Source organism: Rousettus aegyptiacus, unplaced genomic scaffold (genome assembly GCF_014176215.1).
Source record: "Rousettus aegyptiacus isolate mRouAeg1 unplaced genomic scaffold, mRouAeg1.p scaffold_m13_p_8, whole genome shotgun sequence".
Classification (NCBI taxonomy): Eukaryota; Metazoa; Chordata; class Mammalia; order Chiroptera; family Pteropodidae; genus Rousettus; species Rousettus aegyptiacus.
Genome location: NW_023416311.1, coordinates 68,153,354 through 68,170,320, shown reverse-complemented (window position 1 = coordinate 68,170,320; position 16,967 = coordinate 68,153,354). Strand labels below are relative to the sequence as shown.

The 16,967-nt window shown below is 39.0% G+C and overlaps 1 protein-coding gene and 1 pseudogene across 4 annotated transcripts in view; both read left to right on the top strand.

Moving 5' to 3' along the window:
* The window catches only part of PDE8B (phosphodiesterase 8B), a 289,225-nt gene that overhangs the window by 22,633 nt on the left and 249,625 nt on the right, over positions 1-16,967 (top strand). The window lies entirely within an intron of this gene.
* On the top strand, positions 14,726-14,844 carry LOC118606960 (annotated as a pseudogene).

The following is a 16,967-nucleotide window of genomic DNA, read 5'->3' as shown; positions in this document are numbered from 1 at the left end:
CAAGCCATTGTATGAGTGACTTGGGGGTACCAGCAGAAGTCTGATTTACAGATCGAGAGTTTATCATCCTGTCCTCAGAGAAACCAGGTTAGAATGCTGTGGTCCATTGGTTTTGGCTGGGTCTCCTTGGGACAATCCAGCCTGCCTGGATTTGTGAATGATTTAGTTAATCCACAAACTGCTCTCCCTAACCAAACCTCATTCTCTTTCCTTCATAAGAAGTCATGACACTTAATGAAGGCTTCTTAGACTATACCATTTTATAAGGACCTCTCTCATCTGAATTTCCTCTGTCCTCCAAATTGGAGTCACGCACCTATATATTGTTTCTTAGAAGCCAGCCTTGCCTTTACCCCTCAACTATAATGATCTCAGTGGCAGGAATCAGAGCTCATATTATATATATTCCTCCCATAAAGCCTAGCACAGTGCTGAGCAAATAGTAGATCTCAGTAAATACCTGGAGAAGTTGAGAAGTCAAAGCATATAACTATGCTACTTATTCGAGATACTCAGTATAGTCAAATTCATAAAGATAGAAAGAAGGATGGTGGCCGCCAGGGGCTGGGAAGTGGGGAGAACAGGGAGTCAGTGTTTCATGGGTACAGAGTTTCAGTTTGGGAAGATGGAAAAGTGTGGGAGATGGGTGGTGGTAATGGGTGCACAACAATGTGAATGTACTTAATGCCACTGGAGTGTACGCTTTAAAAGGGTTAAAATGGTAAGTTTTATGTATATTTTACCCAATGGAAAATATATTTTTAAAAAGGCACATACTGCAGAAATCTGAGGCTCTTCCCTAATTCCACCCTCAGCTGCCCTGCCTGGTGCCCCTGTAAAGGATCACTATCTGTGTGCGAATGAAATTTCCAAGTTGACGGGCTTGCTGGGTAAGCTCCAGATGCTGGGCTCAGCTTCCTACTTGCTAGCTCCATTTTTTAGAACATAGGAACATTTGCATCGGGCTTTTAGTTTGTTTTGTTTTTGTAGTTCATGCCTACACTGGAATAGTCAGGAAGGTGTCCAGGTTTAGACCACGCAGTATTAGAGTTGCCCTTGGAGTCGTGGGAAAAGGCTAGCGATGGTGTGAATGTGGGCAAGTTGCTTAAGATCTCAAAAAACTGAGCCTCCAGTTTGGTTTTGTTTCTCATCTGTAAAATGGGGGTAATACATAATACCTTCCTCCATAGGGTTGTTGTGAGGATTAAAAGTGGCGAATTTTGTGCAGTACCTTACAAGGTACCTGAGACAGAATAGAAGCTGGAAAGTATGGCTGATTGATTTTAAAAGGCAGCTGAGTTCTTTGATTTTATGGCATCAGCTCAGATTTGAGAAGAATGAGAGTCAACCACAAGTCCTGGTAGACCAACAGTGCCTTGAGTAGGGCTTGTGATTCCCACATGCAACCAGCCCCCTGGGATGCTCCAGGTGGGTGGCTGGAGGAGCAAGCCGGCTGGGGGTGTTCAAGGCTTATGGGCTCTTTCTCTCAGGCCGACTTGACCCACTCAGCCAGAACACAGCTGCTGGCAGCTGCTGGGCTCACATGTTACCGGTTGTGTTGTCTTTCTTTAGTTTCAATTTTTAAAATCCTGGGAAAGGACTCAAGAGACCCAGCTTGGCTGGCTTTCTCACCTATGTGGTCAGGATGCCCGGTTTGGCTGCTCTCACTTGACCATGAGGTTTCAGTGGTGGAGGGCAGTTTTCAAAATGAAGAGGACTGCTGCCTCCTGAAAAAAAAACAAAACAAGTGTTGGGCAAAATAAAAAGAGGTGTCCACCCCACATTGAACTTGGTGCTCTGGGCAAGCCAAAGAAAGATTAGCCGTGGGGCCCACCCTTAAGGATCTTATTATTTAGTGACTAATGACCTGTATGCCATGATAGTCTGTTTTCAAAGAACAGTTGCCTTGTATTTCTTCTTTTTAAAAGGAGTTGAGCATATTGATCTTAGGTTTTTTTCAAGTTGGCATTTAAAATTATTTGACTTGCGATTAATATGGTTTTATTTATCAGGTTGTAAAAATGAAAAATGAAAATGCTTAATGAAAAATACTTGAAATAAACTCAAGGCCACATCAGCATTTAATGTGAACTGCCAAACAGAAGCTATTTTTACATTTCTATTTACTAGTATGATATACTGTAGTTATTTTCCCCCGTGATTCAATACGATGGGATATTTTTCCCCTTTCTTCAAATAGTTCTCAGTTTGTATGTGACACAGAGTTTCCATTTTCCCCATAAATTACATATTTATAGCTCTGAGAAGAGCTGGAATGCTGCATGTCTCTTAAAAGTACTTCTGTATTTGAATTATAGAGAAAATGACTTAATAAGGATTCTGAACTTTGGGTACTCTTGATGTAGCTGGAACAGTGAGAACAGGACTCTGTGTTCCGGGCCTGGGTCCCTTTTGTTCTGAATGCCATCCTCTGAGCCTGTCCCCAGCTGTATGTGCTTGGGGCAGGGCGAGGAGGGGAAGGATGGGCAGAGCAATCCGAAGCAGAGCTAGTTCATCAGCAGAGGCAGCATGGTGGTGAAGAGCACAGTCTTTGACATCGTGTACTTGGGTTCAGCTCTGCCATATACTAGCTCTGAAAGCTTGGGATAGTTCCTCAGGCTCTCTGCTTCTTTCTGCTTTTTCCTCTCCCAACTGGCATGACTGGAGTTACACTTAGGGTTATGATAAGAATTGAATAAGATAACACGGAAAACTCTCACCACAGTGTTTGGCACAGAGTGAGTCATCAGTAAGTGATGGCTGTTATTCCTGAGTGCGTTATAAAGCAGGACCGGGATATCTTCTCTTACATGCATGCTTCTTCTTGTTTACTCCTTTGGGGATCGTGGTGGCCTCCTGCTGAGACTAGCTGAGCTTTCTACTTAAGAGGTGGTGCCCCTCATTTTTCTCAGAAAACTGAGTGAGATCTTAGGGTGGGGGAGGGGGGAGCATAGAGTAGGCCTTATGTCTGCCTCTGGTCCAGATCTCATGTTGGGGTTCATACAGGGTTAGTCCTTTCCACCACACAATGGAAAGAGACCACATGATGGTCTAGGAGCCGAGAACATATTTGTCTGGTGGAGCAGGGAGTGGCGGGGCCGGCGGGGGGGGGGGGGGGGGGGGGGGGGCGGGGCGGGTGGCCAGCCCTCTGTAAAGTAGATGCTGCCTTTACAACCTCACCCTCCAGGTGACAATGGGCAGCTAGTTGAGCATTTAGAGACTCGTTTTTGTTTTTAAAATGAATGTTATGGTACAATTTATGTATAATAAAATACTTCCATTTTTAAACGTATAGTTTGATGGGTTTTGAAAAATGTGTGTAGCCATATAAGCACCACCTCAATCCAGATATGGAATGTTTCCATAACTCTTCAAAGTTTCTTATATCCTGTTCAATTAATATCCCCCTCCCACCCCTTGGCAACCACTGATATACTTACTGTCACTATAGAAAAGTTTGGCTTTTCTTGAATTTCATGTAAATGGAATGGAAAAGACTTCTTTTATTTACCATAGTGCTTTTGAGATTCATCTGTGTTGTTGCATGTATCATTGGATTCTTCCTTTTTATTCCTGAGTTTTATTTCATTACGTAGATATACCACAATTTGTTTATACATTCCCGTTGATGAACATTCTGTGTGTGTGTGTGTGTGTGTGTGTGTGTGTAGCTATAAACATTTCTGTACAAGTCTTTGTGTAGATTTATATTTTAATTTCTTTTGGATAGATACCTGAAATGCAATTGCTGGGTAATATGGTAAGTATACGTTTAAATTGATGAGAAACTGCCAAACTGTTTTCCAAAGTACCAGTAACATTTTACACTCCTGCTGAGCAATGCATGAGAATTTCAGGTGTCCACATCCTCACTGATATTTAGTTGTGTCTCTTTGGTCATTCTAGTGGTTGTGAAGTGGTATCTTATTTTGGTTTTAATTAGCATTTTCCTAATGGCTAACGCTATAAAGGTATTTCCATGTGTTTTTTGCCATTCATTTTTGTGAAGTGCCTTTTTTAATATTTTGCCTATATTTTATTGGTTTCTGTCTTCATTATTGAATTGTATTCGTTCTTTATGTATTCTGCAGTAAGTTCTTGGTCAGATATATGTATTGCAAATATTTTCTCCCATTCCATGATTTCATTTTCATTTTCCTAATAGTGTTTTTTGATGAGCAGAAATATTAAATTTTTAAAAGTATAATTTACCAATTACATTTTTAATTGTGTTTTTTATGTCTTATCTCAGAAATATTTGTCTATACTGAAGTTGCAAAGATTTTCTCTTAGGTTTTCTTCTAGGTGTTTCACAGTTTTCACTTTTTCATGCTATTATATATTTCGAGTTATTGATTATGTTATGAGATAAAGGTCAATATTTACATATTTCGATACACTTATCTAATTGTTCCAGCACTATTTGTTGAAGCATCCTTTTTCCCCACTGAAATGCCTTGGGATCTTTGCTGAAAAAACATTTGATCATACGTTTGTGGATCGATTTCTGGACTGTGTCTGTCTCATTGATCTACATGTCTATCCTTTTGCTATTAGTCTTGATTACTATAGTTTAATAGAAAGTCTTGAAAAAAACTTTCATTATTCTAGGTTATTTTCATTTCCATACATAAAAAATTTAGAATCAGCTTGTCAAATTAAAAAAAAAATCTGCTGCAATTTTGATTGAAATTGTGTTCAATCTATGAATCAATTTGAGGGAGAATTGCCGTGTCTGTAAAACCTTTGCATAGGCTTCATTTTCCAAATGATCCTTGCTGGTATACGGAAATGCAATTGAATTTGTACAGTAACTTTGTATCCTATGACCTTACTAAAGTCAACTTATTAGTTCAAATAGCATGTTGTGTTTGTGTGGGATAGATTCCTTAGGATTTCTAATACAACAATGTTATCTGTGAAAAAAGATATTTTTTCCTGACCAATAACTATGCCTTTTCTTTCTTTTTCATGCTTTTCTTTTGCAGTGGTTAGAACTTTTAGTACAAATTAAAAGTTCTAAACAGTTGCTATGTATATGTATATGTATATGTATATGTATATGTATGTGTATGTGTATGTGTATATGTATATGTATATATACATATATAAGTTCTAAACAGTTGCTGTGTATATGTATATATATATGTATGTGTCTATGTATATGTATATACACATATATATATAATCTTAAAATTTACAGCTTTGTATCAATTATTCCTTAGTAGTTATATTTTACATGGAAGTTAAATTAATACCTAGTTATACAGTTGTCTTCCTGTCCCCCACCTGTGCCCACTGACTCCACTGCATGCATTCTTTGGAAAATAAACTTGTAACAGATTAGAGTAATCCCAGCTTGCTTTAGATGCAATTTGTGCCTGCAACTCCTGGGATACACATATTCCTGCATTTATACAATAGAGTCCAAATAAACAATTGTAGCACAACAAATGCAAAGATGAAGAAACAGAACTTTACTTACCTTCAGTTTTATTGTTCTTGTTATTTAATTGTAATATTCATTTTTGTGACAGAGCAATATGCAGGTATAAGTTTTTTCCTTTAAAAATACATAAATGGAACGAACAAAATCAATCACTATTTTTACATGTTTGTGTTGAAATATCTTATTTTGTTATTTTTTACTTTTCGTTTTAGTGGCAAAATTATGTGCACAAAGTCCAACAAAAGAAAACTTTATCCTCAGCGATTCTTTTCTAGTAATCATTATTATTTATTTTAGCTCATGATTATTCATGATGATAATTTTAGTGCAGAGGAGAGGGACTTGCCCCAAGGGTCAAGTGCATTAGCCATAACACAGGTGGGATGGAGCTTGTGCAGGGCCAGCCTCAGGCAGTTGTCAGCCCACAAGCCACCCTATGAATCAAGCAGTATGATTTGGTTGGTTGCTTGTGATTTATTTTTTTTCTGGGGAGCATTTTCAGGTTTATTTTGAAGGCAGGGGCATAGATAAGACATAGATTAAAGATTAAAAGCCATGAAATGGCTTTATAAAGTTCTAGCAGAAAACCCCGGACTGAGGATTCTCTGCCTTGTCACCACAGCATCTGCTTTTCACATCACTGAGGTTGAATGAGCAAATCTCAGTGATTTCTTCTGGTTTTGAAATTCTGTGATTCTCTTATCATACTACAAAATATAAGGGGTTATTAATACTGTTGTTGTTTGTATTAATGAACAGAGATAAGACCAGGGGGACTTTGACCAATGGGTCAGGAAGAACAGCAAGACAGTTAAGTATTTAAACATTTTCTAACGGCAAACTAAAGAGTCTTGTCCTCGGCTATTTCAATAATGCCGACTCGTATTACTAATGGTGACTTTGCACCTCATTCCCAGGGCTTTGGGGTCTTTCTTAAGTTATATTGCAGAAGGTAGACCCCAGTGATGGCTAACTTGTGATATGACCTGCCTTCGAGGCTTCTCCTGGATACTTAGCTCAAACTAACCTCTGTCTGGGAATTTTCTGTGGACTCAGAAAGCGGAGGCAGAGACTGTCCTGTCACTGGCAGAGGTAAGTATATCACCAGAGGTCAGAGCCTCTCCAAAGGTGTTCATGGATCACCGACATCAGAATCCCTTGAAGTGCTTCCTGACCTGCCAAATCAGAATCTAAGGGCAGGGTCCATGAATCTGCTCATCAACTGTTTGCCATTAGATAGAACACATTCTGAAGTTTGAGCACCATTTATATAGAAGGGTGGCTGAGAGAGTGAGGATTTGAAAATAGTTCAAAGCTGATACAATAGAAATGATTTTCTAAACATATTTTACTGCCTTTGTTATTTCACAATAATAATATAATAATTTTATTATTAAACAACTGGTGTTTTGTCCTTCAAAATTATTATTCTGTAAAACCAAGAGATGTTATTTTAAGTAGTATCATACTTAAGATCAAATGAAGTGACATGACTGATATGACATTATAAGGTGACATCCAATGATATCTGTGGAATAGGTATGTGTTCAGAAGGGGAGTAAGGTACTTTCAAGTCTATGAAAATATATTAAAATACACAGGCCTCACTGACTACACACAGACATTAAAGGAGAAACACAGGTCTTATGAAATAAATTGTTTGGAAGTGTGTCAATACTGAAATACTGGAGAAGTGAGAATCATATATATCAAGAGCGTTATAACAAAACTCTTTAACACATTATCTAATTTAGGTATCGCTACAGCTGTGTGAGGTAGAATTTTTCTGATACCTGTTTTTGGATTAGAAGTTGGAGTCTCTGATTTATTGATTTGTCCAACACTAATCAATGGTGAAAGGGGTTTCTAAGATTTCTGATTTCAGTGTCTCTGATCTTTTCAATGCTGCAGTGAAGGTTAATTTCCCCTCTAAAGAAAGTTATCAGAAAGAATTCCAATCTTTACAGGCTGAGTCCTCTTTCCTAGGCTGTTTCCTTTCCTCCCGCCCAGCTCAATTCTACTTAACCTTTCAAAGCTCAGTTCAGATTGTTTATCTCCCATATCATTCATGCCCATTCATGCCTACTGAGTTCTTCTGTTTAAAAAAACCAGTAAATTATATTTTGTTTAATATTGTATACCAAAAATAATATTCAACATGTAATCAGTATAAAATTCAGATATTTTACATTCTTTTTTTTCTGTACTAAGTCTTTGAAGTCCAGGGTGCACTTCACAGTTACAGCACATCTCAATTTGGACACATCCATTTCTTCACTTACTGGCTTCTCCACCTCTATCTCCTCCTCCACAGCCTCCTCCTTCCTCCATCTTCTCCACCCTCATCGCATCAGCCTCCTTTAATGCTGCTACCGAGAAGAAGACATGCTTTTTCCACTCGTCACTTGTACAGGCGCTTTGCCCTAGCCATCACCCGACACCCCAGATTTTTAGAACGTTCTCCTCAGCGAAGCCTCACGGCTCTCTACTAAGAGTCACTTTCCAAACTACCCTTGGTTGCTTCCCAGGCAGAGGCTGCTTCCGGGCCCTTCAGGAGGGATAAATCCCTTCCTGCTCCCTTTTGGTGGCTTTGTGACCATGGACATGGGCATCGTGGCTATCGTCTGTGGCGTGGTGTCTATCCCTTTTTCTGAAGACTGGAGCAGTGAGAACATGATGGTTCTCAAGCTGTCGCAACCTGTGTTCATTACCACCTGAGTTTCCTTGGCTTCCTCGGAGCCTGTGGTACTGGTACAGGTCTCCCAGGTATGGTGGGGAGTGGTGAGGCTGCGGGATTGGTCGCCCCCAGACCAGTGGACTGTGAGGACAGTGTGCACGTTCCTCTTCCAAACTTGGACCTCCCCACGGAACTGGCTCTTTGTATGATTCATTTTGCGTATGTGTTTGCCACATTCTGTTTTGTACTGTTATTTAAATATGCATCCATTCATCGGTTTTTCAACCAAAAGTTATAGAATGAATATGTGCAGGCACTATTCTAGGATTCTCTGTAGTACTTTTGTATTAAGGCTAGAATCCTTAAACTTCAAGAAGTTTGTATGTTTATTTGTTTTTGTTTTTGTTTTTGTTGTAGCAGGAAAACCCAGATCTTAGGGCGGAACATGAGCATAGGGCAGTCTAAAAGAGTGAGGCTTCTCTCCCAGTGTTCTTTTCTTATCCACGGATGCTGGAGTTTCATGAAGTGCTTCAGGGAACTCTGGGAGTGGAGAAAAGATGGTGTCCACCATATGGAGGTTAACCTGGGTTTTATGTGAAGTCCAAGCGACGAATGAGAGAGGAATTTTGTTTCCATAGCCATTTCTCTACCTGTTACTTAGACCGCTGTCCTTTGTGTTTGTATTCAGTGTGAATGATCATCCTAGTGATTCTAACAATGACAGAAGAGAGTTAAAAGACATGTTTTCTTTAATTGTGAAGGATATGGAAACTTATCTGCATGTGGTCATTATAGAACTCCTAGTCAGAGGTACATTTTTCTGGCCTCCCCCACCCCTCCACCAATCACGAGGAAGCACACTTATTAACCTGTAAGGGGTGAGGTTTCACCAAAAGAGAGATGTATCCCCTTTGCTATTTTTACATGATAGGGATGGGGATGGAGTTGCACCATCTAAGCTCTCCAGCTCTTTCTGATATCTTAGCCTGATATCCCTAAATTAAAGCCAAGAGCAGGGTCATAAATAGGAAATTTATTTGAGAAATAATACTAGATATCATGAGTGAGGAATGGGAGAGTGAAACAGGGGAGGCAGAAAAGCCAATAAAAGATTGCACCGTTATACCCAGATGACCAATAAGCACATGAACAAGTGTTCCATACTACTAGTTATCGGGGGAATTCAAATTGAAATCGCAATGAGATACCTACTAGAATGCCTAAATTACAAAGAGCGGTGAGGATAAATTACAAAGAATGTCGGTGAGGATGTGGAACGATTGGAGATCTCATAAATTGTTGGTAAAAGTGGAAAATGACATGACCACTTTGGAAAAATCTGGCAGTTTCACATAAAACTAAACGCATATCTCTATGACCTAGCAATTTCATGCCTAGATGCTTTCTCAGTGGAAATATCTGTACACAAACAAACTTGTATGTTCACAGTGGCATTACTCACAAGAGTCAAAAACTAGAACCGTCATGTTAACAGAACTGTGGTATGTTCGTGCAGTGGAGAGCTGCTCAGCAATCGAAAGGAAGACTGTTGATAAGACAGTGTGAATAAATATTAAAACATGTTGGATCAAAGAAGTTTACACAAAAGGGTACTCTATGTTTCTGTTTGTATGATGTTCTAGAACAGACAAAACTAATCTACAGGGAAGAAAAATCAAGGTGATGTATGTGGGTGTGTTTGGGGAAATGAGAACTGACAGAAAATGGGCATGAGGGAATGCTCTTTATCTTCAGAGCCTTTGGGTTACATAGGTGCATTTATGTTTCAAAACTTATTGAATGGTGCACTTCAGATTTGTGGGTTTCATTGAATATAAGTTTCATTGAATATAAGAAATCGTGAACAGATACTGGATTCTAGTTAATGATATACATGCTCAAGGAATTGAACCGTTGTCTGCAAATTACATTGAAATGCACTAAAAAATAAGATGGATTCATATATGGGTATAGGAATAGATTAATGAATAGATATGTGATGAATAGTAAAATGTTAATTGTACAATCTAGGCAGTGGGTATATGGGTTTTGATTATAGAATTCTTTTAACTTCTGTCCATATTTGAAATTTTTCATAATAAAGAGTAGGGTAAAAAGAAAAAATACAAGTTAGATATAACTGAGCAACTAATACTGAAACCTCCCAGAACTTTCTCAAGTCTTATGAAAGCCACCTCAGAACCTAACACCTGTGTGATGAAAGGGAAAGCATTTATCTATTAGTTTCTTTCTCATTGTGTGAGTGCTGGAAGGCCTGTTGCGGGTGCCCTACACCTTCGATAACTCCCAGTGTAGGAAGCTAGAGGTATGCAGCATGGCCGAGGTGGGATGCTTCCGCTTACACCTGAGTGCTGGTTAAAGCTATGCAGAAATGGTCACTTGCAGCAGTGGCTATAGTTAAGAGTCCAACAAAGGATCTAGAGTGCTACAGAAGTATTGTGTCATTACCTGTTGCTTCGTAATGGATTACCCTCAAATTTAGTGTTGTATAACAAACTGTTATTATCCACAGTTTTTGTGTGTCAGGAATTCAGGAGCAACTTAACTGGGTGCTTCTGGCTTGGGGTCTCCCGTGATATCATAGCGAGTATTTCAGGCCAGGGTTACATTTATCTGAAGGCTTAATTAGAGCTGAAAGATGCATATCCAAGGTGGCTCACTACATGGCTCTTGGCAAGAGGCCTCAGTTCCCCCATAACATGGGCCTCACATTAGGGCTGCTTGAGTGTCCTTATGACATGGCAACTAGCTTCCCCCAGTGAGTAATAAGAGGGAGAGAGAAGGAGAGAGAGGAATGGAAGGAGGGAAGGAGATAGATAGACAGACATTGATCATTAGATAGATATCACAATGCCTTTTATGACCTAATCTCAGAAATCATACACTGTCACTTCTACCACATTCTGTTCCCTAGAAGCGAGTTGCTAACTAGAGTTTACACTCAAGGGGAAGGGAATTAGGCTTCACCTTTTGAAAGAAGGAGTATCAAAGAATTTGAGATATATTTTGAGTACAGCAGGTTTCTAATAGAATTCAACCTTTGTTGAATTCTTAGAAACTTTCTTGCTCTGTATTAAGTCCAGTCTGTCCAGAGTTGTCTTCAAAAAGTAGCTGCAAACCCTACAAAGATTTAATACAGGAAAGTTAATAGAAGTTACATTCCTTGCTGCTGCAACATGTCCCAAGTCCATAATTAATATTTATCATCTCCCTTCCTCACTCTATGCTCCAGATTTCCCTTCGCCTAAGCCAATTCTTTGGCTGATCTAGGTTGCTTTCCTGATGGGTGACTCAGACCTTCTTCTCTTTGGGGTCTGAGCATTTGGTTGTTTTTGTAAGGCCATGATTGCTGCAATTACCCATTATCACCAGTCATGGAATCATCAATTGATGTCTTAGTGAATCTCCTGTGTTCCAGACATACTCCTCCCTGTGCACATTATTTAGGAGCAGTTTTAGCTCTTCTTGGTAATCAGAGCCAATTATTCTTGCCAGTATAGTAACATCTTTTTTGCTTGCTGGCTTACTGCCATGAGGAGCCCAAAATTAACAGGTGAGAGACATACCTCAAGTTCAGTATCCCTAGCAATGGTATCCCTACCATTTCCTCTACTGGAAACATTCTACCTGAAAGGTAATTAATTCAGCAGAATCTAAAATTATGGGCATGGGAAACACAAATTTTTAATCGGGTAGGGAGGAGTGATGGTGGGGAAAGGCAGTCCTTTCACCTCACACCTTAGCCAGTGTTGCTAGACCTGGGGACATGGCGCCATATACCAGCTGTTGTTTTAGTACATATATACAGTATTGTGGAGGACAGTGTCCTAACAACAAGACGTTCCTGAGTTGACACTTTAGCTAAGTTATTAAAATGATTTTCCAAGAACTTCTTCTAGCCATGAGGGAGTAAGTCAGTCTGAAATTACCTTTTGAATGTAAGCAATTAGAAAACTAAACAAAATTTTGGAAATAATTATTTTCAAACATTGGACAAGAGTCAAACAAGATTGTGATCCCCGAGTAAAGGAAAACAAGGAACAAGACCTATTATTGCATAGATTTTCTGCTTGTAGGTAGTTCCAAGGCAGTGATTCAGAGAGGGGAAACCATGCAGAGTGTGGCAATACCACTGAGTTAAGTAGATATTGTAGTTCAAGAAGCCAAGGTAACTATAATTTGCATGGCAGAGTACCTGAGAGGAGAGAGCTGTGCAAAAAGAGCTCAAGAAATCTTTATAGGAATCCCCTTGAGTCTCTGTCTGAATACCAATCTACTCAGGAATAAGGTGAAATTCCAGAAGTCTGGGCAACAACAACTTCCAAGGAAAGAATAGTTGTGATTAAGCTGTAAGATAAATGAACAATAACCAAAGTTCACACAGGGCCGGAAATCATTTGAGTTTCCTCCAGTCAGAGTGAAGAGATCTTGCTGAATGCACATGAAATTCAGTAGAAATCTTGGAAAGGCAATACTTTGAAGTGTCAAATAAATGCCGTTCTAGTCCACATTAGAAGAGCCAAAAAACATACCTTGAAAGGATAAGACTCATCTTCAAGTAAAAGTCCATCAGAAGAAGTCCAATGCTTATTAAAGATATACAGCAAAGTCTAGCTCCAAACAATATAAAATTACAATATCAAGAATCCAACATAAAATTAATAGATGTGTGAAAAACCAGGAAAATATAAACAATAATTAAGAGAAAAATTAGTCACAAGGCCCAGATTCAGAAATGACAGAGACTGCGGGATTAACAGATGAGAATGTTAATATAGCTATTAGAAATATGCTCCACATTCTCAAGGATGAAGGAAGAACACAAAAATGATGAGAAATGGAAGATTTAAAAAAGACTCAACTCGGGCTTCTAGTGGTAAAAATAAAATGTCCAAAATTAAAAGTATTTTGGATGAATAAATTAAAAGCATTTGGATATAATAGATTAGGCACTGAAGAAGAAAAGAACAGTGAACATAAAGACATAGAAGAAGAAACTACATCGAAGCACATAGAGAAAAGACTGAAAAAACAAAACATCAGTAAGCGATGGAATAGTATCAGATGGGATGCCGCATGTGCATTTGAAGTATCAAGGAACGGAGAGAGAGAAGGGATCAAAAAATATATTTGAAGAAATAATAGTCAAAAATTTCTAAATTTTTTATGCCCATTAGGATGCCATTATTGTTGTTATTTTTTTTTCAAGAAAAGTATCAAATGTTGGTAAAGATGTGGAAAAATTGAAACCTTTGTGCTTTGCTGGTGGGAATATAAAATGGTTCAGCTGCTGTGGGAGACAGTTTGATGATTCCTCAAAAAGTTAGACAGAATTACCATATGATCTAGCAATTCTACTTCCAGATATATACCCCAAAGAAAGCAGGGACTCAAACAGATAGTTGTGTACCAATGTCCACAGAAGCATTATTCACAAAACCCAAAGGGTAGAAAGAAACCACCCAAATGTCAATCGGTAGATGGATGGTTAGCCAAAATGTGGTATATACATGCAATGGAATGTTCATTTTTTTAAAGAAATGAAATGATGAAATATGCCAAAACATGGACGAACCTTGAAAATATTATACTAAGTGAAATAAACCAGATATAAAAGGAAAAATATTGTTTGAGTCCACTAATCATAGTAATGAGGTACGTAAAATAGGTAAATTCATACAGATAGGGTAGACTAGAGGTTCCCAGGAGCTGGAGAGAGGGAGAAAGGGGGAAAGGGGGAGTTACTGTTTTACGGGTACAGAGTTTCAGTTTGGGATAATGGAAGAGTTCTGGACATGGGTGGCGGTGATGGTTGCATGACAATGTAAATGTACTTAATGCCACTGAATAGTACACTTAAAATGGTTAAAATGGTTAATTTATGCATATTTTACCACAATAAAATAATTTTAAGTTCATCACCACTGTTTAAGGCTAAACCATGCTTTATTTGCAAGTGCAGGTCATTTAATGATGATGACAAAAAACAAAGAGCTTGATTTTATTCAGTTGTGTGAAGTGACATCTGTGTGTTTCCTACAGACTTTTAGAAACAGATGTTTGTAGAAATTTAAACTACATTTCGCCTCTATTAATTCCTAATGAACACTTTCTACAATCAAATGAATAATAAAAAATAAGTCTACTCTAATATTTTCATTTGCCTGAGCTTTCTGATTCCTTCCTCAGAGCCATGCCAGGGAAGTTGTAGCAATTGAACTTTATTTTTTTGTAGGCCATTATTTTGTTCAAGCCTCAAGAATCTATCCTTGTAGTGGATTGCTCCAAGCATCCTTGCCAGGACAGTTTAAATCAAGGAAAGAACGCTCCCATGTCAGTAAATTCTCCGCTATCCACTCGCCAGCCCTTGTGCAACATCCTCAAGGTCTACCGCCACTGGCACGTCCAGGTTCCTGCCTACACGAGTTACTCAGGGCCTTTGATGCCTTCATTAAACTATTTCCTACTGTAGCAGGGGTATATTTCCCCTCCTGTTTAAGCAAAAACCTGGCTCTAGTTATCGTGGAGACAGTGAGTAGAGATAGGAAAGGGTCTTGAGGAGGATAAGAAACACATTACACTACAGCCATGCTACCCTGAATGTGCCCAATCCTGTATGATCTTGGAAGCTAAGCAGGGTTGGGCCTGGTTAGTCCTTGGATAGGGGACCACCTAAGAATACTAAGTGCTGTAGGCGTAAAAAAAAAAACCCACATTGCAAGGCAGGCTTCATGTGAGGTCTTTTCAGGGTCTCCTGGCAGAGTGAGGTTGTTCTCTACTAGCAAGGGGAAGAGGGCTGGTTCTGCTCTGTTAGAGCGTTAAAATCAATGTAGTGACTCAGTATACTCAGACTTATCTACCCTGTCCCAGGCTTAAGATCTTAAAATTTTCCTATAAGGGAAAATTTTGAGGTGGGAGACCTGTCGAGGCTTTGTATTCTGTCTTCTTTTGTCTTTGACACATTATGACTAAATTATTGGTTTAATGTTAAAGACAGTATTCCTTGTACCTGCAGGGGATAAAGTTTACTAAATATTGCCATGGAGACCTTGAAAAGTTCTCAGTGTGCTTGAGTTGACTGTTGGCTACCCTGAATCTGTCATTTTCTTTTTTCAAGACTTCCAAAGCAGTCCACAAAAGCCAACGAATTTCCCATTCCTTATAATTATTATTGCCTCCATATTATTAAAGTGCACAGCTACCACATAACCCAAAGCTTCTTTCTTTCACCTGTACTTCATCACAGGTGAGAGCCAATTATGTTGCTGCTGGATCTGTAATTACCATTAGCAATGGGGTCCTTATTTCTGTCCACCTACAACATTCTGTCCAAAGGGATCTAAAGTAGTAATTTCTCAGTACTTCTAGATTGTTCACGTGTGACTGCCAGGACTCTTTCCACAGGCTTCACAGATTTTGGTGTCAGAGAAGCCCTAGAGCAAAATTTAGAGGTTCATATTGTGGACCGATGTACTGTCAGATTACACCTTTATGGAGCTGGTCTGAGCCTATGTGGATCTGGTTGCATGTAGCAGCGGCTGGAGTAAATGGCAGAGCCAAGATGAGGAATGATGCTCAGGAGTTCTGGTACACCGGAGGCTCCGCCTCTGGCCCAGTGTTTGTACACAAACCATTCGCAGCCCATTTATTCAAAGCATTTAGGGCGGTCAAGGTGAATTGGAGGTCAAAGTTTATTTACCTAATCAGTTTCCTGACTACTCTTTCATCTCTGTAGTTCTGGTACTGAGTTTGGTCTGAATCTGAGGACCATGATCACAAATCCATTTTTCAGTGAATGAAAGGAAAAACCAGACTAGAGATTCTCAGACTTATTAATATCCTTGCCTTTAGCTAGATAATAAGCTGATGGCCTTTATTCACCAGCATAAGTTTGAACACAGTTTTCAGTCAGAACTCTGTCTAAATAGTTTATTTCCCTGTTCAATTATTAGATATATAACATATGATCTAATACATCCACACAAAAATCACCATTTTCTCAATGAGTTTATTAGTGATGGTACCTTCTGACTTAAAAGTAAGAGTATGGGGGAAGGAGGACAGATTCAATCACTGTACTGTCAACATTCTTTTAAAAAGTTATCACTGGTTATTTTTCAAAACTTTTTTTTTTATGGAAAAATTTAAACATGCACAAAGTAGAAAAGATAGAATAGCAAATCCCCATGTACCCACCAGCCAGCTCTTGGGGGTCTTTACCAAGACTCCAAAGGAATCTAGAATTCCGGACATGCTTTGCAGGTAGACACATTGTTCATCGCAGGAGAAGAATGTTTTTCTTACTATTCTCATCTCAGCTTGAGTTAGTGATCACACTGCCCACCCTGGAAATGGATTTCTTCCCCTCCTGTGGATTTATTTGCTTGGGTTCTCTCTCTTTAATCAGAGGGGGTCAAGGCCAGAAATGAGGAAGGGTCTAGCTGTGCCCACCAGAGGGAGCAGTGTCCTCTTGTTTTTCTGTATTATTTCACTGTACATTGGTGCTGACACTTGTCAGAGTTTTATTTAGCTCTGTTCTTCTCCTTCTTTTGGAATATCATTCGCTTTTCTTGGACTGTGGGATGTGGTCTGTGACCTTCACAACAGGCTCTAGCATTACTCTTTGTAGTATTTCACAGTAAATGAATTGGCATAATGTTACCGACCTTACTTGTACACTGTTTGATTCTTGCATTTCAATCAGTCTAGGCTGCTCACTGTTTTCCATCTCAGTTCAGGGAAACCAGAAAAAAATTGCTTTGAAATAGAATTTTTTTAGTATGTTTTTCTAATGAAGCTCTGTGATGGCCTTGATTATGT